This window comes from Vicugna pacos, chromosome X (assembly GCF_048564905.1).
Source record: "Vicugna pacos chromosome X, VicPac4, whole genome shotgun sequence".
Lineage (NCBI taxonomy): Eukaryota > Metazoa > Chordata > Mammalia > Artiodactyla > Camelidae > Vicugna > Vicugna pacos.
In genome coordinates this window covers 31,988,463-32,016,218 of record NC_133023.1, presented here as the reverse complement: position 1 = coordinate 32,016,218, position 27,756 = coordinate 31,988,463, and the positions used below count along the sequence as shown (strand labels likewise).

Here is a 27,756-nt window from a genome sequence, read left to right as displayed (position 1 = left end):
AAACTCCCTCTGAGGTTTTAACGGTTTTGAGTTCAATTTCTGTACCCTTTAATCAAAAGAGTGAACTAATACAACTCTGTAAAAGAATATTTTTTAAACAATGAAAACATAATATAAAATATACAATTATTACATATAACAAGAACTATAAAAGTATTCATATTCTTTGGCACAGTAATTTTACTCTAGGGAGTATAACTCACAAAGAACTCCCCCCCCCCTACACACACACACCCCCAACCTATATTGAACAAAAGCATTCAGGCTATTGATAACAGTGAATAATGAAAACAACATGATACACAGCAATATGGGTGACAACTAAGCAAAATCTTAATGACATATGTGGACCCTGTAAAAACATGAAAATGTTCATATGAAAAAGTAATCGAAATAGCAGGCAAACATTGACAGGAAAGGATGAAAGACTTGAACACACACTTCACAAAAGTCCGTGTAAAGTTGCTCAACTTCATTAATTACCAGGGAATTATAAATGCAAACCATGTGATACCACTTCACACCTACCAGGATGGCTCAAAAGACAATCCCAAGTGTTGATAAGGATGTAGAATAATTGAACTCTCATACACTGTTGCTGGGAGTGTAAATTGGTATAGTCAAATTGGAAAACCATTTGGTAGTATCTATTCTGCTCCTGGGTGTACACCCAAGAGAAATTCATGTACTAGAATGTTCAGAGCAGCACCATTCCTAACAGCCCCAAGCTGAAAACTCCTAGAACATGCCTCAGCAATAGCATGGAGCCATAAATTGTGGATAGTCACACAATGGGATACTGTACGTCAGGGTCTGCAAGCTATAACCTACAGACGAAATCCAGCCTGCTTCCTGTTTTTGTAAAAAAAGTTTTATTGGGACACAGCCATGCTCATTTGTCCACATTCTGTTTAAGGCTGCTTTCACCTGCATCAGCAGAGTTGAGTAGTTGCAAGAGACCATATGACCCAGAAATTTCAAACCTTTACTCTCTGGCCCTGTACAGAAAAAGTTGGCTCTATAGCAACGAGAATGAACTGCAAGTACACGCGACAAATGAATGACTCTCACAGATTGTTGAGCAAAAAAAAAAAAAAAAAAGCCTAACCCAAAAGAGCACACGTTGTATGATTCTATTTACATGAAGTACAAAACCAGGCAAAACTCTTCTACGCTATTAGAAATCAGGATGGTGGTTACCTTTGGGAGGAAGTGTCTGAAATACGGCATGAGGGGGGCTTCTGGGGCAAACATCACATTCTGTTCCTTGTTCTGGAGGTTGTTTGTGATATTTATCCAGCTCTGCACTTATGATCTATGAGCTTTTCATATCACATCACTACAGAGCTGGGTGAACGTTATGCATTCACCATAATGTATAAATTTTAAGTCTAAAAAGACTATTACAAAAAAGACAATTGTTTTTAGCAATGGCTTAAATTTATTTTATTTAAATTTCACTGAATTTTAATTTTGATGATCATACCAGTTTAACATCTTATTGTTAATCTTTGGAGTTGATAAATTCAAATGATTATAAATTGGGGTCTTTGTTATTATATCAAAGTGTTCTAATGCTATTTTCTAATTGAAAAATTAGAAAAAACTACATGCACTAAATGTACTATCTCAGATTGGATCCTGGGACAAAAAATGACGTCAGTGGAAAGACGGGAAATCCAAACAAAGTCTGTAGTTTGGTTAATAATAATGTACCAACATTGGTTCCTGCATTCTGACGAACATACCATGTACATTATGCAAAATGCTAACATTAGGGGAAGCTTGGTGAGGGGTGCATGGGAACTCTGTACCAGCTTCACAACTCTTCTGTAAATCTCAATTTTCTCCAAAAGAAAAAGTCGTTTTTGAAAAAACTATAGAGCTAGCAGAGGTTCACAAAATGTTTTGGGCTCAGCACAAATGTACTTATTTACAAAACAGAAACAGACTCACATAGAAAACAAACTTGTGGTTACCAAAGGGGAAAGGGTGGGGAGGGTTAAGTTAGGAGTTTCGCTTTAGCAGATACAAACTACTATATATAAAATAGATAAACAACAAGGTCCTACTGTATAGCAAAGGAAACTGTATTCAATAGTTTGTAATAACCTATAATGAAATAGAATATGAAAACGAATATATATGTATAACTGAATCATTATGCTGTACACCAGAAAGTAACACAACATTGTAAACCAACTATACTTCAATTTAAAAAAATGTTTTGGTCTCAGGACCACTTTACACTCTTAAAATTACTGAGAACCCCAAAGAGCTGTCGTTTGTGTGGGTTACATCTATCAATATTTACTATATTAGAAATCAAAACAGAAAATGTTAAAATATGTACTCATGGATTAATTTAAAATAAGAAACTCATTACATATTAACGTAAATCATATTCTTTTATGAAAAATAGCTCTATTTTCCAAAACAAACAAAAAATTAGCCGGAAGAACAGTATTATTTTACATTTTTGCAAATCTCTCAGCGATTGTTTAAAAAAAGACAGCTGCATTCTCCAAGTGCTTCTTCCTTCAATCTTTTGTGTTAGCAAACGTATCGCCCTTGGAAAACGCTACTACACTGGGGAGAGAGTGATGGTGACGGCGACAAATGCAAACAATGCTTAGTATTATTATGAAAGTAGTTTTAAACTGGTGGGACCCCTGAACTACATTCTATAGGAATGGCTTAAACAGGAAGATTGTTTTTCATTCGATTCCTTGTTCAGTAAAATGGTTTCGGTTTGATCATCTTTTTGATGTTGAAAACAAACCGAAGTCTCCTGCAGAAAGCTAATTAAGCTTCTCTGCCAAGAGGCCAGCAGCTCCTGTTCGAGCTTGTGTTGCTGCGTCTCTCCTGCAGTAGAAACGAGGCTCCTGCTTGGGTTGCCAAGGACGCGCTGTCCCCGCTGGAAAGCCCTGGTCACCACCGAGGTTCCAGGGGATGTCCATGCAGGGTTTTTTTTTAATGCCATGCTAAGCGGCTGGCGTCGAGGTCATGCATGGGAGGGAGCGGGGTGCAGCTCGCTCGGGGTTATCTCGGGGGTGAAGTGGGGGTGGCTTACATCAGGGGCCCGGCCTCCCGGGGCTTCGGTGCCCGAACGTGCCCAGACCTGCAGGCCACCGGGAGCCTCTGCAACGGGGCACCGCCGGCCAGGACCGCAGGTCCCAGCTCTGCCCAGCGCTGCCAGCACCGCCCCACCCCCGCTGCCTCCTTCCTATTTGTTTATTCTTTGTATCAACTAGATGTGGTTTTGCACTTTCTATTGAAGTACAGCCTGGATACGGAAAAGTGCACCTATGAGAAGATACAGCTCCATGAATTTCCACAAACTAAGCCCAGCCGTGCAGCCCTTACCCCAGAAACGCCCCCATGCCGCCCATCCCCAGGCAAAACTCATGCACCCCGTTAGATAACCGCTCTCCTGCCGTCTAACACCGTAAGTTCGTTTTGCCAGTTTCTATACATAAACGGAATCAACTGTACATATTCTTTGGTGTGCGGCTTCTTTTGCTCAAGGCCTTATCTGTATGAATATCCGTATTATTACATTCAGTGTCGTTCATTCATCCTCCCCGCGGGAGAGTGTTCCATCCTATGACTATGCAGCAATTGTTTGCCCCCCCCTCCCTGGACATCTGGGCTAGCTCCGGTCTGGGGCTCCTATGAATAAGGCAGCCGTGAACAGTCCTGTAGGAATCTTTTTATGGAAACATTAGCTAGTTTTAAATTTCAATTTACCTTGTTATTCTTTTTTCTTTTTCCCAACCCAACAGTACAGATTACAACGTGAAAAGCAGAAACTGCCTTCCTCATCTCTGCCTCCTTTCATCCCATTTGTTGGAAGCCCTATTATCTCCTTCCAGAAATGTCTTAAGCATCTAAACACACATACATATAAATGAGATCACTCTTCGGCACTTAGGGGGTTTTTTTTCCCCCACTTAAAAAAAATTTACCTTGGAGATTGTATTAATCATGATAGGCTAGAATATGCTGAGGTAATGAAAAGGAGTCACAATCTCAGTGGTATAAAGGTTTATTTCCTGCTCCTACTACATGTCTAAGCCGGGCAGAGAAGAAATTCACACTCATCACAGTCACTCAGAGACCCAAGTCCCATCTCAGCATGTGTGTCCACAATCAGCGGGGCAGGGAGAAGGGGATGTCACACACCAGCTCTTAAAGTGTTCCCCCAGAAGGGAATGTAGGTTGTTTTTGCTCAGCTCTCACTGGCCTTGTGGCCCCACCTATCTTCAAAGAGGGTAGGAAAGTGCAATCCTACCCTGTGTGGGGAGGGAGAAGGAGAGGCAGAGCATTGGGGAACATCATTAGTGACTGCCTCCCCCACCCCCGAGATCTTTTCACAGCAAGACCCATAATTGCACCACGGGTAAAGATGTACTGCAAATGACTTATCCAGTGTCGCTCCTCCAACAGTACAAGCCATGACAACGAAAGCTCTTTCACATTTATCTTTACCCACTTGTTTCATTATATTTGTAGAATACATTCCTTGAAGTAGAATTGCTGAGTCAAAGAGTTTGTGTATCTTGAAACTGTACTAAATCTTGCCAAATTGCTAGGTCTTGTTAGATTGTCTCCTGAAGGAGTTGCCAGTTTGCACACAGATCAAGAGAAGAATGAGAATTTCTATTTTCACCATGTCCTGGTGCTGACTTTTAAATCTTTGATTAGATAGGCTAATATTGTTTTAATATGTTTCTTTAATTGGGAATTACATTGAGCATCTTATCACATGCCTATTAGCTCCCTATATTTCTTTTTCTGTAAACTATCTGTTCCTGACCTTTGCCCATTTTCTGTTGGGTTACTGGTCTTTGTTCTCATTGATTAGTAAGAGTTCTTTGTATTTTCAGGAAATCAGCCTATATAGTCTGCCGTGGGTATTTCAAAGATTTGTTTTTTGGTCTGTACTTAGTTTTTGTCTTTAGTTATGGTATTTTTGTTTGCACAGACATTTAAAATTTTATATTGATCAGAGCTACCAGTTTGTGGATGCTGAGTTTGGGAACTTGTTTTAAAAGGCTTTTCCCCACAAAAATATTTTTTTTGATCACTCATGTTTCTTTCTAAAACTTTATATTCCTTTACTCATGAAGATGAGTTCCCTCTCTTCAAAGGACAGGGTTGGTGTTACTAAAACTCCCTTTTTTGCAGAAAGGAGGTGGATAAATCTTGAACTCTTACGTTGCATTTCAGCTGCCCTGCCCCTCCCCAAACACATATGCATGTTTGGCTTTAAAATTCTTTTCTCAAATTCACAGCTCAGTGGTAGATCACGTGCTTAGCATGCAGGAGGTCCTGGGTTCAAACCCCAGTACCTCCATTTAAAAAAAAAAAAAGTAAATTCACTCAATTCTTTCTCCAAGAAAATATCATGACTGGCCTAGTTACAGATATTTCACTTGGAAAAAATTGATCTGGGTCAGCAGGAACTGTTTCTATTTCTTTTCCAAGTCTTGTTTCCTGCACACAGACACCATAATTATAGGACTGAGCTGAGCTGATGGAACAACCACAAAACTGGCAAGATAAAAGAACGATCAAGAAAAATGAGGGTGGCTACTCTGTGGTCCCTTTTTCCTTTGGACTGGGAACGTCAGAAATCCACAAACTAAATGCCTATGATATCTAAATTTAGGTAAAAGAAGCAAGAGTGGGTGGGACTGTATATTCTCACATGTACACAAAAATAACACCACTTTCTGGCTTAAACTTGAACAATAGTTGGCTCATTGAATTAGGTAAGAGTCTTCATTTTTGTTTTCATTCATGTGTCTCTTAAGCACAGACTTCCAAGATGTACAATGAATCCTATTTGGATGTTTGTTTCCTCTCCATATTTGGGGAATTTAAAACCTAGAGTGTCCCTAGCAAAATCCTTGTGTACGTGCACAAGGATACGTGTGCAAAAATAGTCTTGGTAGCATTGTTTATAAGTGCACCAAGCTAGAAACACCCCGAGTGTTCAACAGCAGAAAGAATAAATCAGTTATGTAATATTCATACCATGGAAAACTATACAGCAGTGGGAGTAAGCGAGAGTGTTTACCTCCCCCTCAAAAATATACACAGTATAATTGATGTCTATAAATTCAAGCAAAGGCAAAGCTAAAATGCACACATGAGAGGTCAAAATATAAGGAATGAACACAATATGGTAAATCGACTATAGTTCAATGAAAAAAAATTTTTATATAAGGAAAAGCATAGAAATTATTACTGTAAAAGTCAGGAGAGGGAATATTTCTTGAGGACAGAAGAAGATAGTGATCAGGAAGGAGGGGGTTACCTGGGGACTTGGAAGGTAGGAGTGACGTCCTATTTCTTGATTTGGGTGTTGGTGACATGGGTGTTCACTTTAGAAATATTTGTTAAATCATACATGTAAGTTTAAGGCACTTCTTCTCTTTTGTTTTGTTTTGTTTTTTCAGACCATAGCGGGTTATGCAAGGTTGACTTACAGTAAAAACTCACAGAAGATTAGAGTGGGTTGTTGGCTAGTCTCCTCCTTACATTTGAGGAATTTGGGTAGGGTTGCCAGATAAAGTAGACAACAGCTACCCAGGAATTTTAAATTTCAGATAAACAGTGCATAGTTTTTTAGTATATTTCAAATATTTCATGGAATGTGCTTATCTTAAACAATGTATTCATTGTTTATTTGAAATTCAGATTTAACTTGGCTTTTGTTTTTTTGTTTGCTTAATCTGGCCACAAGCATACAATCCAGGACAAGAGTACAAAAGAAGGCCCCTATACAATATATCTAAAGACTAAATTAAACACCAAACTGTTCAATAAAATATGTTCTATTCTCCTATCTTGACAAATATACCCTTCACAATGACACAATTGATAAATATGTATGTGGAGCTATGATTTTTTTAATATGACTGAAGTCAGTAAAATATCAAAGACAACAGAAATCAGTTATGTCTGTGCATGTATTTTGTGAGTTTGGATGAGTAATCAAATAAAAACGTACCTAATTCACATATTAGCATATATATGTTGCAGAAATTTCATTTTATTGCCTTTAGTTTACAAAGTCACAAATTATGCTCCTATAATTAAAAATTGATAGTAATTATCTAAAGGATTTTAACATAAGATGTTAAAAAATTTAGTCTCCCTCCTATATATCCCCTTTGACTTACTCTATTATCAAACACACCAGATGTGCGGGGGTTTCCCCACCAAGCAATTCTCTGTGACTCCAGCTGGGTGTCCTACAATGCAGCTCAATTCTGATACTACCTACCTCGAGACAGCATCAGATCCCACAGATTCAGGGCTCAGTCCCAGAAGACTGCCCCTCCCTACCACTTCAGATGCCAACCACAAGCCCAGGTTATCACCTGTACTTCTGACCAGCTGGCTATAAATCAGAGGTTCCCATGACCCCTTCCTCAGGTTTGATTAATTTACTAGAGCAATTCACAGAACTCAGAGAAACAGTTTACACACTGTTTACCAATTGATTATAAAAGGATATGATGGGGGAGGGTGTGGCTCAAGTGGTAAAGCACATGCTTAGCATACACAAGGTCCCGAGTTCAATCCCTATGTACCTCCTCTAAAAATAAGTAAACAAAGCTAACTACCTCCCCCCACAAAATTTTTTTTAAAAAATTAAGGATATGATCAAAGATACAGATGAACAGGCAGATGGAGGAGCTGCATAGGACAAAGTATGTGGGAAGGGGGTGGAGCTTCCAGCCTTCTCAGGATGCGTCACTCTCCCCAGATCTCCACACCAACCCAGAAGCTCTCCAAACCTGGTACTTTTGGGAATTTTGTGGACGCATGGTTGATCATTAACTCCATTTCCAACCCCTCTCCCATCTTTGGAGAATGGAGGATGAGGCAGAAAATTCCAAGCTTCTAATCATGGCTGGGTCCTTCTGGTGATGGGCCCCACATGAAGGACCCCACCAAGAGTCACCTCATTAGAACAAAAGACACTGCTATCACCCAGGAAATTCCAAGGGACTTAAGAGCTCTGTGTCAGGAACAGGGGCGAAAGATCAAATACCGGAACAAAAGATGCTACTAGTGTTCTTATTGCTTAGAAAATTACAACGGTTTGGGGAGCTTTGTGCCAGAAACCAGGGACAGAGACCAATATATATATATATTCTATTATCTCACAAGATGTATTGCATTAAAATTGTATACATTTTTAATATGTTTATATCAAATTTTTAAATTAAAGTGGGTAGTAAAAATCAAAATATTTAAACATTTTCATATATTTAAAAAATACTTTTCTTATCAAATATTCCAAATTGTGTATTAAAAGTAAATGGCAGTGGTTGCCAAGGGCTGGGGGTGGAGGGTCTGGGGAGTTAGTATTTAATGGGTACAGAGTTTCAGTTTTGCAAGATGAAAAGAGTTCTGGAGAGGGACAGAGATGATGATTGCAAAACAATATAAATATATTTAATACTGCTGAACTGTACACTTAAAAATAGTTAAGGTGGTAAATTTTATATGTATTTTACCATAATAAAAACATTTTTAACTAAATGGTAAATATAATCAACAGATATCAACTTTTTATCTGAATTATTTAAATAATGATATTTTAAGTTCTTGAAACTTTAATTCTTATTAAATATTTTATAACAGCAAAATAGTATAAAAATCTGGTATCACATTTCACAAATTAAGAGTAATATAAAATTTTCTTACATTGTTGTATGTTTTAAAATATTGTTTATATGATTTATATGTTTTTAAATGTCATTCAATATTTGGCCGCTGTTCCTAAGCTGCCATGTTGGGAAAATCACTTTAATGCCATGAGTTTCTCCAGAACCATAAATCGAGATTCTAAGAGAAGGAAGAAAATGGATACTCAGAACCACTGGGGGAACCGCTTATGTAGCCCAGATCTAAGTATGGTACTGGGGGTGGGATCAGATCCAAATGAATTCAAGAAGGAAGTAATCGCCCAGACCCTTGGCAAGGGGAATTGTGACAGGCTTTCCTCCAGCTCTACAAACATGAGGTAACAACCATGCTTTTGCAGGAAGTTCCATCACGACTAAAGTTGAATGTCAACCAGGCTTCAGCTACTGTGAGTTTGGCCACACTGCACCCAAAGCCTGAAGAGAGGTAACAGGAGAGCCCCTCACTGAGGTCTTCCCTGTTTCCTTCCCTCCACCAGGTAGGGACAGAGTGGGGGCTGCTCCTTCTGCGGTCCCTAACCGCAGCGATGCCATTTCCACCCCCTCCAGTGGAAGTGACCTTCTCTCTTCAATTTGGGGTCAATTTACAAAATATGCAAGTTTCAAATGCCAAGCTTGGGGCTTCGCAGCTGGTCAGGAAGGGGCAGGAGGCCTGGACTGAACTTTGCCCTTCTGGCTGAGTGCCCCGACACTGCCTGCCTTTTTCTCAGCAGCTGGCAAGATCTAGGTTTCATCAAGGGTGTGCCCATCACACTGGGGTCCCCACCCCTACACGGCAGGTGGGGTAGGGGTGGATTATAGAACCCTCTCGGCTATTCCTTTGAGCAAGAAGCTGAAATCTTCAGGAACCCTACTTCAAAATGACACCTGCACCCCAATGTTCATAGCAGCACTATTTACAATAGCCAAGACATGGAAACAGCCTAAATGTCCATCAACAGATGACTGGATAAAGAAGAAGTGGTATATTTATACAATGGAATACTACTCAGCCATAAAAAAGAATAAAATAATGCCATTTGCAGCAACATGGATGCTCCTGGAGAATGTCATTCTAAGTGAAGTAAGCCAGAAAGAGAAAGAAAAATACCATCTGAGATCGCTCATATGTGGAATCTAAAAAAAAAAACACCACACAAACAAAGCAAAATACAAAACAGAAATAGATTCATAGACATAGATTACAAACTTGTGGTTGCCAAGGGGATATGGGGTGGGAAGGCATAGACTGGGATTTCAAAATTGTATAATAGATAAACAAGATTATAGCACAGGGAAATATATACAAGATCTTATGGTAGCTCACAGAGAAAAAAAATATGACAATGAATATATATATGTTCATGTATAACTGAAAAATTGTGCTCTACACTGGAATTTGACACAACATTGTAAAATGATTACAAATCAATAAAAAATGTTTAAAAAAAGAAAAGAAAAGAAACTGAAATCTTCGACTAATGCAAAATCCACAGAGGATTTCTCACCTGGGGAGTAGCTGCTGGACTTCTCCCTGCCCCATGACTCCATGAAAGAGGCTGATTTGGGTTATTATGCATTCTCGTCGAGCCTTTTTGCAATGGATTTTTTGCTTTGTCTTTTTTGAGGGTGACAGTTGGGAATTGGGTTTCTTTCTTTCTTTCTTTCTTTTGGCAGAAGTACTGGGGATTGAACCCAGGACATCGTGCATGCTGAACACCCTCTCTACCACTGAGCTCTACCTTCCTACTCAAAATGATTTTTAAACTGAAGGATTCATATTCAGAAAAACCCATCTCAAAAATTATTTCATTTTAGAGCTCCCTAGGTTACTTAAATGGAGGAAGTGCCATCATCTAAGAGAACACAGGGTAAAAAAATAAACGTAGAAGGGAGAGTGAAATGGCCAGTGGGCAGTTGGATCCTTAAAGCTGAACCTCTAGGAAGTCTAGGATAGAAATGTGTATGTCATCCGTGCCTACCCATTAGATAAAATTTGGGGCCGAAACATTCTCAGAACTTTATTACCCCACAGATAGCACAGCCCTCCAGTAACTGGGAGGGAAACAACTCCTAGGATTTATGTGATGTCACAAAAGAGAAGCAGAGTAGTTGAGAAGAGTAGTTCTTTGAAGGGGCCGAAAATAGCGACCTGGGACAGAACCCGACCTCGGGTTTGCCAACCGCAGGTTTAGCCAGAGGAAACTGGAGGACAATGAGGGATTTGAGATAAGGCAGAACACTAAAGACAATTGAGCAAAATCTCCTCAAAAGGTTAGAGGAATTGTCCCAGATCACTTAGCAACCCCTTAGATTGTCAGTGACTCAATTCTGTCTCCCCAAATTCTGGTCCCAGCTATCTTGTGAATCCAATGGGTGGCAGTTGGTGTCCCCATCTTATCTTTCCAAAGGGGTTAGTGTGCAATGGCTCTAACCTAGAGAATTAAGAAATATGTAAATGAATGTTTAACCTATAAAAATTATTCCATTTCATTGGAAAGATTATTAACTATCCATTTAAAATAGAATTTGTTAATAAATGAGTCATGTGTATGAAATGTACACTGAGGAGAATATAGTCAATAACTATGTAGTATCTTTTTTTTTAATGGAGATACTGGGAATTAAACCCAGGACCTCATACATACTAAGCACACACTCTACCACTGAGCTACACCCTGTCCCCATTATGTAATATCTCTGAATGGTGACAGATGGTAAGTAGACTTACCATGGTGATCATTTTGTAATGTGTACAAATATCAAATCAGTATGTTGTGTGCCAGGAACTAACATAGTGTTCTAGGTCAAGTAGACTTTAAAGCTAAACAAACTCATAGGAAAAATGATCAGATTTGTAGTTTATGGGGAGAGGGGGATTGGATGAAGGTGGTCAAAAGGTACAAATTTCCAGTTATAAGATAAGTAAGTACTAGGGATGTAACACAACATGATTAATACAATTGGCATGCTGTATTTATACATGAAAGTTGTTAAGAAAGTAAATCCTAAGACTTCTCATCATAAGGAAAAGCATTTTTTTCTTTTGTATCTGTATGAGATGATGGCTGTTCACTAAACTTATCGTGGTAATCCTTTCGTGATATATGTAAGTCAAATCATTATGCTGTACACCTTAAACTTATCCAGTGCTGTATGTCAATCATATCTCAATAAAACTGGAAGAAAATAAAATTAAATTATAATGTTTAAAAAGTTATAAAAGTAATCAAGATTTCTATTGCTTCTAGGGTAAGTATTTTTTTTTCTTACAATAAATTTTATTTAAAAATTCTGGCTTAAGTAAAACATGTAAAACCTGAGTAAGCTTCCGGAATAAAAATCATTAATGAAAAAAATAAAATAAAATAGTGTTTGTTGCATAAGCTTGTGTACAGAAGACTGAAATCATTTCATAGGTAGGAGGACTTAGATGGAGGACAAAATAAACTAATCCCAAATCGATTCAGAGTTAAGTCTCCGTCCTGTGCCTGCCTTTCCTCATCCCCAACCATCATCCATTTGGCATCTTCCTGTGGCTTTTTTTTTTCCCAAAGAAAAAAGATTTGCTGCTCTACCCCCAGCTTTCAGAATGGTGCCCGCCATGTAGTAGGCGCTCAGCCAATAGTCACTGAATGACTGAATCGATTGTCTGAAAATGTATTGGGGTTTAAACGAACCAGATTCCTGATCAAGAAGAGTTACCTCCCGCTCAACAACAGAAGTTTGTTGGGGTTTTTTTCGTTTATAATTTTTTTTCAGATGATAAAAGTCATTTGGAAAAGTTAAACTTAAAAAAGTAGAGCATTTGGAAGCAGCAGCAAAGTTATAAAAGGAGAAATCCTGACATTTTACTACTCTGGGCTACCACGAAACAGTTGAAGGTTTTTAGGACTATAATTAATTGAGTAATCTGTGTTCAAAATTGAAATATTAGAGATAGAAGCAAAAAGGAAAAAGGGAGGAAACAGTGGCCTTCTCCAAGGAGAATGGCTCAGGCATTGAGCTTTAAAGAAAGCAGTTTGCAGTCAGCCAGGGCTGCTGCGACGTTATTCTGAGCTGCCTGACAATGTGGGGCCAGGATGAGGGCTGGTCCAGCCACCACATTTGTAAGACGCCAGCCACTGACCCTCATAGCACAAATCTACTTAAAATATATACATTAGAATTGAAAGTGATTTAAATCCTGCTGAAATTTTTATTAATATGAAATTTTAATGAAATCTTGTTAAACGCCTTCATAAATGTATAACGTTAATGATTAGTGTTCCATGTCCAGCCAGGCTGCACTGCAGAGCCAGCTAGCATCATGCCTCCTGCACATTATGAGTGAGTGTGTGCACAGATATCATGCATATTACAGATGCAGGAGTAATATGAATTTTTTGACGTCTCAGGGTGTTCCTAGCCTCCACAATTTGGAACGCTAAGGGAAACGAGAATATGGATGGACACACAGCACCCGTGGGAAATTATACTTAGTTATGTGCCAATCGCTTGCATGCACGCTCTCTGGAAGGAAGGGCTTGACAAGTTAATTTGTCTTTTCTTTCACTGAAACTTTCTGCAGCTCACATCTTCCCTGCCCTCTGAAGCCCTGGCCATCTCCAAGATCAGAGGAGGCACAGCCCACAAACCTCCATGGCATCCATAAACAGTGCCTTTTGTTTTGAAAACACAGTGTGATCGCTGTACAGAAATATTTCCCTAGGGCCTGAACAGTTGTTAGTCACGCCAGTGGCTGTCCCAAGAAGGGCACAGCTCAGGGCTCTGCAGGCACTGGCCACTGGATCCCAAGGCGGAGATGTCCACGCAGTCTCTTTCAGGCGTCTTTTGCGTGTTCCCGTGGCAGCTGGCACCCTCCAAAGCATGGAGCCCGGGGCAAGGTCCTCTTGCCCAGGGCCCAGGGCTATTGCCAATATTTTAGGTTAGGACCACCCTTTGCTGCCTGGGGCAGCCCAGCTCAAGCTGAAAGGCTACCCGGGACAGGGCTGTAAAAGACTGTGACAAAAAAATACCTCTAGGCAATCTGTTGTGTTTCATGGGATACAGGCTCACTTCTTGTGTGCATGCGTGTGATTCGATATTTTTATAGATTATACTCCATTTAAAGTTATTATAAGGGGGGAAGGTATAGCTCAGTTGTAGAGTGTGTGCCTAGCATGCGCAAGGTCCTGGGTTCAATCCCCAGTACCTCCATTAAGTAAATAAATAAATAAATAAATAAACAAACCTAATTACCTCCCCCACCAAAAAAATTTTTTAAATAAAGTTATTACAAAATGATGGCTATATTTCCTTGTGTTGTACAATATATCCTTGTTGCTTATTTATTATATAATGGTACTTTGTCCCTCTTAATCCCATACTCCTATTTTGCCCCTGCCCACATACAAGCTCACTTTTGAAGCAGCTCGCCAGAGGCATTACCGCAGGCAGAGATAGCCTGACCTACTGCAAAGCTGTTTTGTGGGAAGACAGGCCCCAACCCAGTCAGGCTCTACAGCATCTTTTGTAGAGAGGCCTGGGTGCTCCCCGCTACAGCCTCATGGAAGCCAGCCTGAGATATGAATGAAGCCAGGGGACTGTGGCTATGTGCAAGGTCCCCTGGCCCTGGGATGGAGTGGGGGGCACCAGGAGGGAGTTCCATGAGAGCAGCCAGGCTTGCTTGGAGCCCAGTGGACCAGATCGAAGAAGCAGGCGCCACCACAGCTATGGAGAGCTAAATATGCACCAGCCCCTCCACAGGCTGTCTGGGGGAAAGACCATGGATGAGCTGGTGAGGTGGTCACAACTGCCATTTCTCCTTTTCGTAGACCAACTCTCCTCTGATGGAAGGCAGAGGAACATGGCGGAACCAGGCCATGAATATGAATGGGCAACGTCCAGACTATTGGAAATCCTACAGGACAAAATGGTTCAGGAACCTTCAGCAGATAAATTGTAAGGAAAAGAAAGGGATGGAAGAGGGGAAATAGGTTAAAAATGACTTAGAAGACATTTAAAGAAAAGTTTTCAAAAGGTAAGCTAGTGGGTAGGTATAGCTCAGTGGTAGAGTGCATGCTTAGCATGCATGAGGTTCTGGATTCAATCCCCAGTGCCTCATTAAATATAAATAAATAGAGAATTGCAAATTAAAAGGCAAGCAAAACTTATGTAGGGATGCAAAATTGGGTGATAAAACTATTTGTGTGCTTGTGTGATTAGCAGGATCATGGTTACTTCTGGGCACGGGAGGGGGCTGTGATTTGGATGGGAAACACGAAGTGGTTTCTAAGGTACCTGGCAAAGCTCTATTTCTTGACGCGGTAGTTAAAAGGATGTTCGGCTTAAAATAATTCATTAAGTCATACGTTTGTTTTGCTCCTGTCTATGTTTTATTTTGTAATAAAGAGGGTTTTGTTTTGTTTAAAAAAAAAGTTTGCTATATCAGTTTGCTATATAATTTGCAAGGACTTTGCTTTCCTGTTCTTAGGACCCAGAAACCCTCAAGATAGTTCTTAAAATTTCCAATTCTTTGGTATCTGTTGCGGCCACATCATTCATGCAGATGCTTTCCAGATGTTGATCATAAGCTCTGGCTATTCTGGGGCAGCCTTGATTTGACATAGTCTATCTGCATGTCATTGCAAATCATCATTTCCCCCTAGATTCCAGGATCTTGATGGATTATATCTAAATGAACCAAATCATTAAGCACTTTTTGAGACGGTACGGCTGAAAACAAAAACAAAAACAAAAACAAAAACAAAAACAAAAACAAAAACAAAAACACCACCTCACAATTATTCACCAAGTTGGGCTCACAGTGACCCACAGTCTATTGAGGGCGGATTGTATGTGCAGCACATTCTGGACGAATGCCTGCGGACGAGGGGCCAGGGTAAACCAGGGAACACCTCCCTGAGCAGCTAGAACAGGAAGAGCCGGGGGCAAAGCCAAGCAAGATAAGCCCAGTGAGCACCTGGCCTGAGGGAGCTGAGATCATTGCAGGAGACCAAAGGGTAAGAGCAGGCCTGGACCTGAGAGGGAAAACGCAGCATCAGGAGCTGGAGGAGCACAGCCCAGAGGGAGGCTGGGAAGAATTGGGCAACTCGCGAGCAACTGAAGGCCTGGGCGCTGGGCGTGCGGGGAGGCTCCTTGGCTGTCCCCGGTGGGCTGTGTCTGAATCAGTTGGACTAACTTTGTCAACAGTTCCAGGCTGTCTGAAGAGTCTGAGGAAACGTTTAAATGCAATTTTTAGTTTTGGTGTCCAAACGAGTGCAAGAGGCATTAGAAGAACATGTCATTTTACAAAGTAGACCTCATGCCATTTGTACACAGTGGGAAAGTGACAAATGTTTTTTACGGTGTGAAGTCTGACTTCACCAGCACAACCGAAGAACCCTCAGAACCCTGCCGGGTCTGCAGCTTCTACTGTGTCTGTGAAGAAAGTTTTCATGAAATCTTTCTATTAAAATGGAAGAGTCATTTTATTGTCAAATAAACAATTGTCTTTTAAATGAATCACCCCATTACCTAAGGCAGCCATGATTTCAGATTGTACCAAACATCAATTTTCACATGTGTAAAACCTGTGTTCTTTATCAGCAGATAAAGGGGAGCAATTGTGGAAAAGTTTGGTTCTAAAGCCTCAGAAGAATTAGCCAAGGGTATTGAGTGAAAATTTATCTCTTAGAAAGATTTATCTAAATTCAAACATAAGAAGTTTTCCCTTTCATTATAAAATATTTTATGAAAACACTATAGTTAATGTGAAAGCTCCTGAACTTTACAGTCTATGATGGTAGTTAACTATTGATTATATATTTTTATTTTTATGAGTCATAAAGGACATGCTGCTAAGACTGCTGGCGTGTCCCCTCAAAAATATAAATCCTGACTTTGGAGGCGCAAAACTTACAAAGTGGTGGCAGAGTTTAGAAGAAGAAAAACTTCTGAAATTTTGTAGCTCCTAGAAACAAACTTGTAGGAGACGATTGCTAACGACAGCAGAGGCAAATCTTGAGAGCACCTATTGATTATTTGAATTCAATAGGGGAAAAAAGAGCCCTGAATAGGACAGTCTGAAAGACGCATGAAATCTTTTAAAAATCCCTCTTCCTTCTGTATCGTAATGTGGCCTCATCCTTCTATTATTTCTCAATGAGAACAGTAGTTAAAAGAAACATTATCAGGAATGCTTGAATGTTCCTAAAGGCATTCATCACAAGAAAACAAAAGTATTGGTCCTTTTGCTTGTAGGGAAGTGAGACTGTTTTGTTGATTATCCAGTTTGAGGGATCTGAAAAGTAATTGACCATTGAAACTGTAAAACCTCCTAAGAATTCAAATTAATTATTCAGAGACAAGTCAAGAAATGTTTGAAATTTCAAAGAAGAATAAATAATTGTTGAGCAGGCTGAGTTCCTCAAACAAGTACATGTAGACCCACATGAATTACAGGAGACAATTACTAATAATGGCTTAGGAAACTATCCACCAATCAAATTTCCCAACCTGTATGATCTTGTCCTAAAGTCCATAAAGTCAAGTACTAAGTTTTTCTTGTTTAAGAGAAATACCCAATACCTAGAATAGTGCCTAGAATTTGGTAGAGCCTCAATAAATATTTATGGAATTAAAAAAAATAGGTGAATAAAAAAATCAAGGCAATTATAAACTCCAGGAAAAAATGAAGGTGTGCAGACATTATTTGCTGCTTCCCCAATAGCCATCCTCCCTTCTTCTTTGCTAATGGAACTCTGATTTTGTTTAAGTATAGGTCAGTTTCATCTACTCCAGGAGTGTTAGGACTCCTCTTTGTCCCCCTGAGAGAGAATCCTGATTAGTTAAAGTCAATTATGGTAATTCATTCCCTTTGATGGTGACTGGTTTACAAATAAACAAGTGACACAATACTGGTCAATGAGACCTGTAAAGAAGCCTGCTGTGAAGTTTCCAAGAAAGTTTTCACACTTAAGAAAAGGACAAGAAAAAAAGAAAAGAAAAGGACAAGAAGACAAGACATTCTCTCTTCAATCCACCTGATGCTCTGTGATCCTTGCAGCTGCTGCAGCCCTGCTGTGACCATAAGGAGACAAGCCAGAGGACTAAAGCCAATAATGGAGGATAACATGGCAGAAAGATGGAAAAAGCTTGGATCTCTGCTCATACTGTTGCATCACTAAATTAACCCTGAAATTCCCTAGCTCTGGACTTCTTCTTTTAAGAGATGACAAACCCCATTATTGTTTAAGCCATTTAAAGTTGGATCTTTGGCCACTTGTGGAAAAAAAACAACCTAACAGGCTTATGCTATTGGTTGGCTGCTCATTCCCCACCTCCCTTCTCATTGTAGCAAGTGAAAATGCCAGATACTTGCTTTCCCAGCTTCCCTTGCAGCTGGGAGCTCATGTGACCTGGTTCTGGCCCATGAGCTATAAAGGGAAGTCCACTTGGATCTTTGGGAAAGGAATTATCTCCCCCTCCAATCGAAATAAAAGAGAGCGGCATGGGAAGAGAATTTTCTTTTTCTTCCCGAATGGTGCAGTGTAAAAATGTGACTCTTGGAGCTATGTCAACCATCTTGTGACTATCAGGAGCAAAACTGAATATGAAAACCAGGACACAGCATGGCAGGGTGGAAGGAAGGAAGAAATTGGGTTTTGATGACACTGCCAAGCCTCTGAACCAACCCTTGGCCCTTCTACTTTACACAATCTAAGAAAGTAAGAAGGAGCCTTATGCTTTAAGCCATTGTTGGTGAGATGGGTTTTCTGTTCCTTGCAGCTTAGCACATCCTAACTGATACATCCACGTTTATAGAGCTGTTGGGTCAGAAAGGAAGTATGGCTATGGAGCACAATCTAGCTCAGCAATGAGTGTTTGCATGGTCATAATAATATAAATAGTGACTTGTTCTAACCAAAAATGGTAAAATAGCCCTGTTGTAGGGAGCAGGAGGGGAAAAATGGGATCAGGGTGTGTAAAAAGGTCCAGTCTTCATCACCATGATAGGAAGTCAGAGATAACATCTAAACTTAAAAAATAAAACATAGTGGTTAAAGTGTACTAATGAGAAGTATGGAGACATATATCAGGAGAAAGAGAGAAAAGGGCTAAAAATACCTGCTTTGGAAGAAAAGTGAAGGAGATAAGGATGGCTGGGGCAGGGTGATTGCCCTGATTTATTATGAGTCTTTCAGTTCCAATTGACTCTTTAAAAAATCAACATATATTCTCTAATAAAATCTTAAATTAATTTCAAATCAAATAATATCAAAAATGTTACAGATTTGGAGGCAAATTTCACTAATTAAACCATGCTAAAGAGAAACAAACAAAAAAGAGTGACTACATGAGAGATTACTCATAATACACTCTAATATCATTTAATAATTATACAAATGGATGGACGCCACAAAGACAAGGCTGTTAAGGGTGTATGCTGATGTGTGTTTGTAATGAACATAGGAAATGTGAAGACAAAGCCTGCAATTTTAACTTCCAGTTCAAGGCATCCATTTATCAGTTCACAGTTGCTAGTTTTGTGTAGATCATGTGCTCAGTCTTATACCTGAATCTCTTTGGATCCCTGCAATAAAGATGCTCAACATCCCAACTAGGGAGCCAAGAGTAACCAATAAAGCATAGAACTGCATAAGAAAAGAGTCAAGAGGTGTTGATAAGTAAGCATTGGTATGGTCAGGCATGGCCCTCTGGGCAACATGTCTTTGACCTGGGCTGTAAAGAATGAATGGTATTTCAGAAGGCAGCAAGAAGGAGGGTGGGGTTCCAGGTAAAATAAATAAGACAAACAAAGTCATTAAGATAGGAAAGATCCTTAACATATAAAGAGCTCTTCTAATTAAAAAAAAAAGTAAAAAAAAAAAAATAAAATAAATAAAAATAAAAAAAATTAAAAAAAAGTAAAGAAAAAGACCAGGAACCCAGTAGAAAATGGGGCAAAGGATATAAGCAGATATTATTCAGCAAGAAAAACAAAGAAACACAAATATTAAATATATGAAGATTCCTAGGCATAGAAAGAGAGATATCCAATAAATTCCATTTTCATCTCTTACATTAACAATGATCAAAAAGTTTGATAATTCAGTGTGTGGCAGCAGAATTCTAAGGTAGGCTCCTAAACTTCCACCCATGGTATACCAGCACCTTCTCCCAGTTCTTCATTCATACACTAATTTAGGTGTTGCTGTGGGGGGATTTTGCAGATGTGATTAAGTTCCCAAGTCAGATGACCTTAGGATGACCTGGATGGGCCTGACCTAATCACACGAGCCTTTAAATCTAGACCTAGAGGTTAGGACAGGGAAGGCAGAGATTCAAAGCACAAGGATTTGTTCCTTTGAAGATGGAGGGGGCCATGTGGCACAGAATTTCGGCAGTCTTTAGGAGCTGAGAGTGGCCCCCAGCTGACAGCCAGCAAGGAGAGGCAGATCTCAGTCCTACAACCATGAGGAAGTGAATTCCGCCAACAACAGAAACAAGCTTGGAAGCAGATATTTCACCAGAGCCTCCAGACAAGAACTCAACCCAGCAAACACCTTAATTTTAACCTTGTGAGATCCTGAGCAGAGAACCCAGCCATGTTGTGCCAGACTTCTGACCTACAGAACTGTGAGCTGATAAATGGGTGGGGTTTTAAGCCACTGAGTTAAGGCTATGCAGCCATAGAAAACAAATATGCTATGTTTAGAAGGGCGTGGAGAAACTGGCTTATTCATGTATTCCTCACCGGCATGTAAATAGGCATAACCTCTATGGAGGGCAAGTTCGCAATACCTATGAAAATTAAAGGTGCTCATCCCTTTGACGCAGCAACTCCGCCTTTAAGGACTCATCCTAAGGATATGCTCACACGTGTGCAAGATGATCCAGAGACAACAACATACACTGCAGCATTGCTTGTAACAGTCTGCGTGCAACCTAAACACCCATCGAGGGGCAGGCTAGCCAAGTGCATGACGGTATGGCTCCCACATGAGACCACTCCAGAGATGCTGATGCAGAAACATCTCCAGGAATTATTTTTAGGTAAAAATGTAAGGTTTAGGTGGCGTGTAGAATGCTATTTACATGGGGCCTATATATATATATATATACAATCCGATATGTTGGTAAGTGCACAGTGTATTTTGGGAAGTTACACAAGAAACCAGTCCCAAGAACCCTTTGGGGAGGGGATCTGGTGACAGAGAAGGAGACAGAGGAAGGAGAAAGATTGTTCCCAGGTTACCTTTGCTTCTCTTTTGAGAACAAAGGTGTGTGTATTATCTGTTTAGAAAAATAAATACAAACAAAAGAACAAGATTAGCTCTGCCCTTGTGGGTACTTAGAAGAGAATGAAACTACGTTTCTTTAAAGGGAGGAAGGAAAAGGAAAGAAGGGAGGGAGAGAGGGGGAGGGAGGGAGGAAAGGAGAAATGGAAGGAGAAACTTCCCCTCTGTTCAGCTGGTGACTTCTATTTGGTTATCAATGCAACGGCTCATCTTCAGGCAAAGGTCCCCTTACAAGTGGGCACCCAGCCCTCCCCTGTGAAAACAGCACCTGCTGTTTCCTCGCGCTGGTTCTGCACCCACCTGGCTCCCAGTCACTGCCCCATAAATGTTTACTGTGGGAAAAAGCGATGATGCACTGATGGCTGCTTTAGCCGCATTCTTTCCCTCAAAACAGTAGGGTGAAAAGAAACGGTAGTTAGGGTGGAAATGTGGTTTTGTTCTTATGTTTGTGAAAAATTCTAAATTTTTGCTAAAAAGTTGTCATTTTAGTATCAGCTGTGTCTCTTTTTTTCCAGCGGGAGCCAGTTGGGGAAGAAGGCTCGATGAGGTGGGGGGGGGTTGCTCACAGTGAACGGATTTTGAAACTGAGAAAGGACTTGATGGCAAATGGAAGAGGGCTTAAAGGGACCCCGCAGGCTCGGAGCTCACCCCAGCCCTGGCTGCAAAGAGCATCCTGCTGCTCACGTGGCAGCTCTCATGCGTGCGTACCCTACAGTCTGGTCGTTCTGAACTCTTTGCCCTTCTCCACGGTTTCTCACACGCATCCTTTTCCAATTACTGATCCTTCCACCTGGAACCCTTCTCCCTCTTTGCCTGACCAAGTCGGCTTCTCATCAAAGCCTTGGTTCAGCGTCTTCTGATTGGTGAAACTCTCATGGCCCACCCTGTCTGGCTTCAGGGCCCCTCCTCTGTGCTCCCATAAGCCCCTCCCACAGCATTCACAGCCCTCCTGTCTTTGTTTATGCTCCCCTAAAAAGCAAACCAAGAGACACTGAGACAAGGACTTTGGGTGCGGGTCGTTTGAGAGATAAACCCCCGGAATCACCAGTGAAAGAATGGAAAAAGTGAGACAGAGAGGGAAACCAATAAATGATACATTTATGAGCTGATTATCACCGTGGGCACGGGGGCTGAATCCCACTGGGGATGCTCTGAGTTGGGAGGAGGGGGACCATCCCCTAGAAACTGTCCCACTGGAGACAGGAGGCTGGGGCATCTCTCCGCCAACTCCCATCCCCTGTTGGTAATCACTCCCCACTTACAATTCCCAGTTGCCCCTCCAGCTTCTCAAATTGAGAAGCTGAGAGCGGCAGGCCCTGAGGTTGAAAGTGGTCACCTGCCTAGCACAGCTACAGGTGAACTCGGGCCCCGGGGAGGCAACATCTGTAGCACCTAGCATCACGCTCACACGGAATGGAATGGGACATTAGTTTTTATTTTCTCCCTCCCTGCCCCCATTGACTGTCTTTCATGTCTGCATCCCCCGCTTCAAGCAATATATTGGCACACATTTCATGCTCAAAAACTGTTTACTGAATGAATAGATGGATGGATGGATGAATAGATGAACGAATGGATGAATGAATAAATGAATGAACAAGCTTGGAGTTTGTATGACTGAGTACTGAGGGAGAAGACTGATTTTTGTGGCGCTAGGATCAATCCACAGTGGCTTTAAAAGCCAGAATGACTTGTCTACTTTAATCATTTGAGGGAACAGCTTTTACACATAAAAAGTGGCAGAAAACACAGGGGTTTCAAATCATAAAAATCTCAAAATGGTTTGGTAAATGGGGCTGTGCCGTATCCACATTGTGTCACAAGGATGAATATATCACATGGAAAACGGTTTGTCGTTACTGTAATTTCTCAAAGCATCAGAAAGTGACGTCCCCTCCTCTTCTCTTCTCAGCCAGGGGTCTGAAAATTCATCCCCCAGCTTTCCTCAGAGTCTAGAGGGGCCATTTCTTTTTAGCTTCCTTTTTCAGTTCAGGGGCTATGGAAAGTAACGCAAGGCACAACTGAAATCACCCCAGCCAGGAAGAACAAGAAGGGGCAAGTCGTGATGAAATCGGGGGTTGTCTGCACAGCCACTGCCGTCCTCCGGGAACTGCCCGCCACGCCCTCCTGGCCCAGTTCAGGGATCTGGACCGGGCAGGCCTGGCCACGAAAGTCACCTGCCCACCTGCCCTTGGGCACTCCCACAGCCTCTGCCACGCTGGCACCTGGCTGGGGCCGCCCTGCCCAGGTTGCCATGGAAGTGGACAGGAACTGAGCTGCTCCCCTGCCCTCTGGCCCAGAGCCAGGACCGGGGCTGCCCACCGACAGGGAGCACGCCCCTGGGCTGTGGAAGGCCTGACTCACCTGTCACAGCTCTGACAGGTGTGGCCTCAGCGGGGACTCTACCCATAAGGGCCTGGGTGGCCTCCGGGATGGGGACCTGCTGTCCTGTCAGCCTGGATCCCACAGGAGTGCTCCAGTCCCTGCAGAAAAGTACACTCAAGGTCTGGAGAATTCTGTGTGCCCATCCTGAGATGTAAGGCGACCTCCAGGCTCAGCAGCGTACAAGGAATGCAACTCTTTCCCCAGGGGTTAGCCTCACTGGGCGCCCAGTGCAGTGGGTGGACCCCGAGCACTCATGGAACTGAAGCTCTGGCCCGGCCTCTTTGACACAGCACTTTTCCAGCTTTCCTGCTACACTTCCGGCCTCTTTAGTGACTGTCTTTCGTCCTTCTCTTGGCTGGGGGTGCTCCCAGGCCTCTGTCCTCATCTGCCCTCATTTATGGGTCTCCCCACCCTGTTCGTCAGTGAGCTCACCAAGCTTGGCTTCAAGGATGATCTTTGGAGAGCTCAAAATGTAGTGGACCTCTGTACCACTCTCTCTATTTCCCAGGGCAGAACTGTCTAGGGGCTCAATGGATTGTGCATTCCTCAGTCCACTGGCCTGAATCCAGCCAAAACAGACATTTCTGCCCAGGCCATGCAGCACCAGGGGACGGTCCTGGACAGCCACACCCCTGCCCCTCTATCTCACCGTGCTGCACTGCCAAGACTTTCCCATGTGGCCTCCGAGTGTGTGTCTATGTGTGTGTATGTGGAGGCGGGGGAATAGTGTGAGACACACTCCTCTCAGGGCCCCGAAGGTGAATCTAGTCAATGGCCTCCTGCTTTTGGCTTCCCTTTTAACTTCTTCAACTTTCCATCCTCTCCTGGCCAGAAGCCCAGAAAAGTGACCTTGGGACCCACAGCCACACCTCTCCTGGCCCTGCCTCCATGTGTCTTCCTATAATTCTTGGGGACCAGAAAGGACAAAGGCTGGGCTTTACTTCCTCTAGATCACATCCTCCTCACAGAGAAGTGCTGGGGCCCCAGTGATGGTGGAAGGGGTACTGTCTCTCCAACGTGGAAGAAATACTGTGATCTGAATTCTCCAAGAAATTCTCTCAAGAAATTTAGGAAAGCCTTCCTCACTCCCAAGCAAATGGCTCCTCAGGCTGCCCAAGGAGAAGGTGGCTTGCAGAAATACAAGAGAGAAAAGCCCATCTCATATTCTCCAGGGTTCCCTCTTTCAAGTGGATTTTTCTCAGTTATACCTCCTGACAACCTATGAGGCCGTCGCTATGGTTATTTGCATTTTACCATTGGGAAGATTAAAGCACAGAGAGGTCACATAACTTGCCCACGTCACACAGCCAATAGCGGTAGAGCTGGGATTGAAACCCGGTCCTGGTCTCACTCGGGAATCTGCTGTGTTTCCTCTTTCTGTGCCCACAATGGTGGAGGCTTCACTCTGATTTTTCTCCTTCTTCATTCTCCATTTGCCAATCTCGTGCCAATTTCCCCTTTAAACTCCGAGCTTGCTCTCTCCTCTCCAGTCCCCCGTCAAGCCCCAAGCCTAGACCCACACCATTTCATTTCTCGATTCCTGCCCAAGCTTCTCAGTTGCCCTTTTACTGCCAGTCCTTGCTTACAGTCCATTTTTACACAAGTGCCAGCCTATTCCTCCTAAAGCCCTGCTTTCTTCATGTCATTGGAAGCATCTTTGGCTCCCCGTCTCCAGCCGCAACGCGTCCTGGCGTTCACAGAGGACCTCAGCCCACGCCTCCAAACCCGTCTTCCCCAACTTCCCCAATTTCACCTTCCGGGTCAGTCTGAGCGGACCCCCAACCACTCCCAACACCTGCCATGCACATTCCCAGGCCTGATCTCCCACTGGAATGCATCCCTTCTGTCTGCATAATCCCATACTCCCGTCTGCCCCCAAGGCTCACCTCAGCTCCCCCACCCGTCCCAAGCCACCTTGACCCACAACTGTCCTCGCTCTCCTGAACTTAGGTACCCTTCTCTAGGACCACACAGTCTGAGCCTGAATTGTCCTCTAGGAGATTCCTGTGTTTCCTCAGGGTGACTGTGAGCTCAGAGACATGAGTGATGTCATACATTTCCTTGTAAACCGCTCTCTCCCCAACATTGATGGCACTTTACTAAAAAAGGTAGGTGCTCAGGTCCCATCTCAGACTTGCTAAACCAGAACTCTGCAGGTAGGCCAGATATCTGTATTTTTTTTTTGGTAATAGCTTAATTGAGATATATTGCACATACCGTAAAACTCACTTCCGGTTTTTTGCTACTTCCGGTTTTATGGAGGTATGGTTGACATACAGCATTATGCAAGTTTAAAGTGGACAGCATAAAGATATGACTTACATACATCATGAAATGATTATCACAAGTTTAATGAATATCCATCATCTCATGGAGATACAAAAGAAAAAGAAAAAATACTTTTTCCGTGTGAAGAGAAAATTCACCCTTTTAAAATGTGCAAGTCAGTGGTTTTTAGTATATTCCCAGAGTTTTGCAACCATCACCACTAGCTAATTTTAGAACATTTTCATCACCCCCAAAGGAAATTCCATACCCATTAACAGTCACCCCATCCCCCTCTTTCCTCCAGCCCCTGGCAACCACTAATCCACTTTCTGTCTCTATGGATTTGCCTATTCTGGAAATTTCCTTTAAATAAAATCACACACTATGTGGCCGGCCCACAAGACCTGTACTCACCCAGCTTCAAGACTGAAGAAAGCCCCCCGGAGTCTGCGACAGAGACATCCATCTTCCGTGTCTCAAGCAAGGTCCTGGAGCAGGACAGGGCAGCAGGCTTCGCTCCAGGGCTGGGGGGGAGGGGAGATTACCAGTTATTGGGGGAATTGACCTCAGGTGGGCTCTGGTTACCAGGGAAACCAGCAGAGGGGCAGGCCCCTTACCACCTCTTTGATAAGAATAGTCACTAGCTGGGGCCTGGGGCAAGTATGTACGAAGGTCAGTCAGGTGAGTAGGGTTGCAAGTGAAGCAGGCACTGGTCGAGCAGAGGATGTACAGAGAGCAAGACAACAGCCATCTTGAGTAGCCTGACCATACATGGTCCTTTGTGTCTGGCTTCTTCACTCAGCATAATGTTTTTCAGGTTCATCCATGTAGTAACAGGTGTCAGTACTTCATTCCTTCTAATTGCTGAATGACACTCAACTGCACAGATAGACCATGTTTTGTTTATCCATTCATCCTTTGCTGGATATTTGAGCTGTTTCCGCTTTTTGGCTATTATGAATAATGTGGCTGTGAACATTGATGTACAAGTTTTTATGAGGACCAAAGTTCTCACTTCTCTTGGGTAGATACCTAGGAGTCGAACTGCTGTGTCATAGGAGAACTCTAACCTTTTGAGGAACTGCGAAACTGTTTCCCACAGCAGCTACACCAGCGAACAATCCCACCAGCAATGAATGAGGGTTCCAGTTTCTCCACATCCTTGTTGTATGCGTTTTTAACACGCTCCAAAGGCATGACAAAGTTGCAGCATCCTTGTGCTAAATTCTGGAAGACCTTCTTGTCTACCATCTGGAGAATTACCTGGGACTACTCTGAGGTGTTGGGTGGCACTAGGTAGGACCACCTCCCACAGAGATTCCCCAGGAAGAGATAGTGGAAATGCGTGCCTATGAGCGTGAGGTTCACAGCCCAGGTGCTCAAACTAAAGGCCCCCAAAACTGAAGGCTTAAAAATATTTAGAAGGAAGTAGCTGGGCTAGGGGGTAGGTTCTGAGACCAAGCCAGGTTCTGACTCAACCTTTGAGTTGCTGCTTGTGTGTGATTGGGTCATTTCTCTTCCCTGGGAGGCCACTGTTGTGTTAAAAAAAAAAAAAAGAGGATGGCATCTGCTCCCCACCCCCACCCCCAGAAGGATGCTGGGAGGTTAAAATTAGCTAATTGAAAGGATCTGGTGCAAGTTCTGGGCAACTCCTTTACGTTATTATGCTATTATCTCTGTCTTGGCCCCGGTGGGGACGGGAGGGCGTGGTTGACGGGGCAGGCAACGCCACAATTTTCCAGACTGATCCAGCAGTTCTGATTCCTTCCAGTGCTGCAGCCGCGCTTTAAATCCCCGCCCCCGCGGCTTTAAAGGCCTAAAATAAACAGGAAGTTTCCATTTCACCCCGATCTCACTGAGGCTTGGGCGGCATGTGACTTCTGCCGTCAGGTTCCTTATCTCCCTGAAGGACCTTTCAGGCCGAGGTGTGGCTGGGTTTGTACTCCCAAGCAAAGCGTCAGTCATCGTTTTTGTTTGTTGGTGTTTTTTGTTTTTTTTTTTTACCTATATGATTTCCTGTCCAGCAGTGATCCAGTCCCCACCCTCCCCTCCCCCTCCACACACACGCTTTTACAACATCGAGAGGACATGTGCCAAAGTCACAGGGTTAG

General features: G+C 42.4%; 1 protein-coding gene across 1 annotated transcript in view; it reads right to left on the bottom strand.

Annotated features, from left to right (window-relative positions):
- NYX (nyctalopin) overlaps positions 1–27,417 on the bottom strand; it is a 59,433-nt gene extending 32,016 nt beyond the window's left edge. Inside the window, exons 1-2 of the mRNA XM_072956408.1 lie at positions 26,716–27,417; positions 26,060–26,169 (exon numbers count right to left, since the gene is read on the bottom strand). The gene's annotated coding sequence lies outside the window, so the exon portion shown is untranslated. The remainder of the gene's footprint in view (positions 1–26,059; positions 26,170–26,715) is intronic.
- Positions 27,418–27,756: the final 339 nt, after the last annotated feature.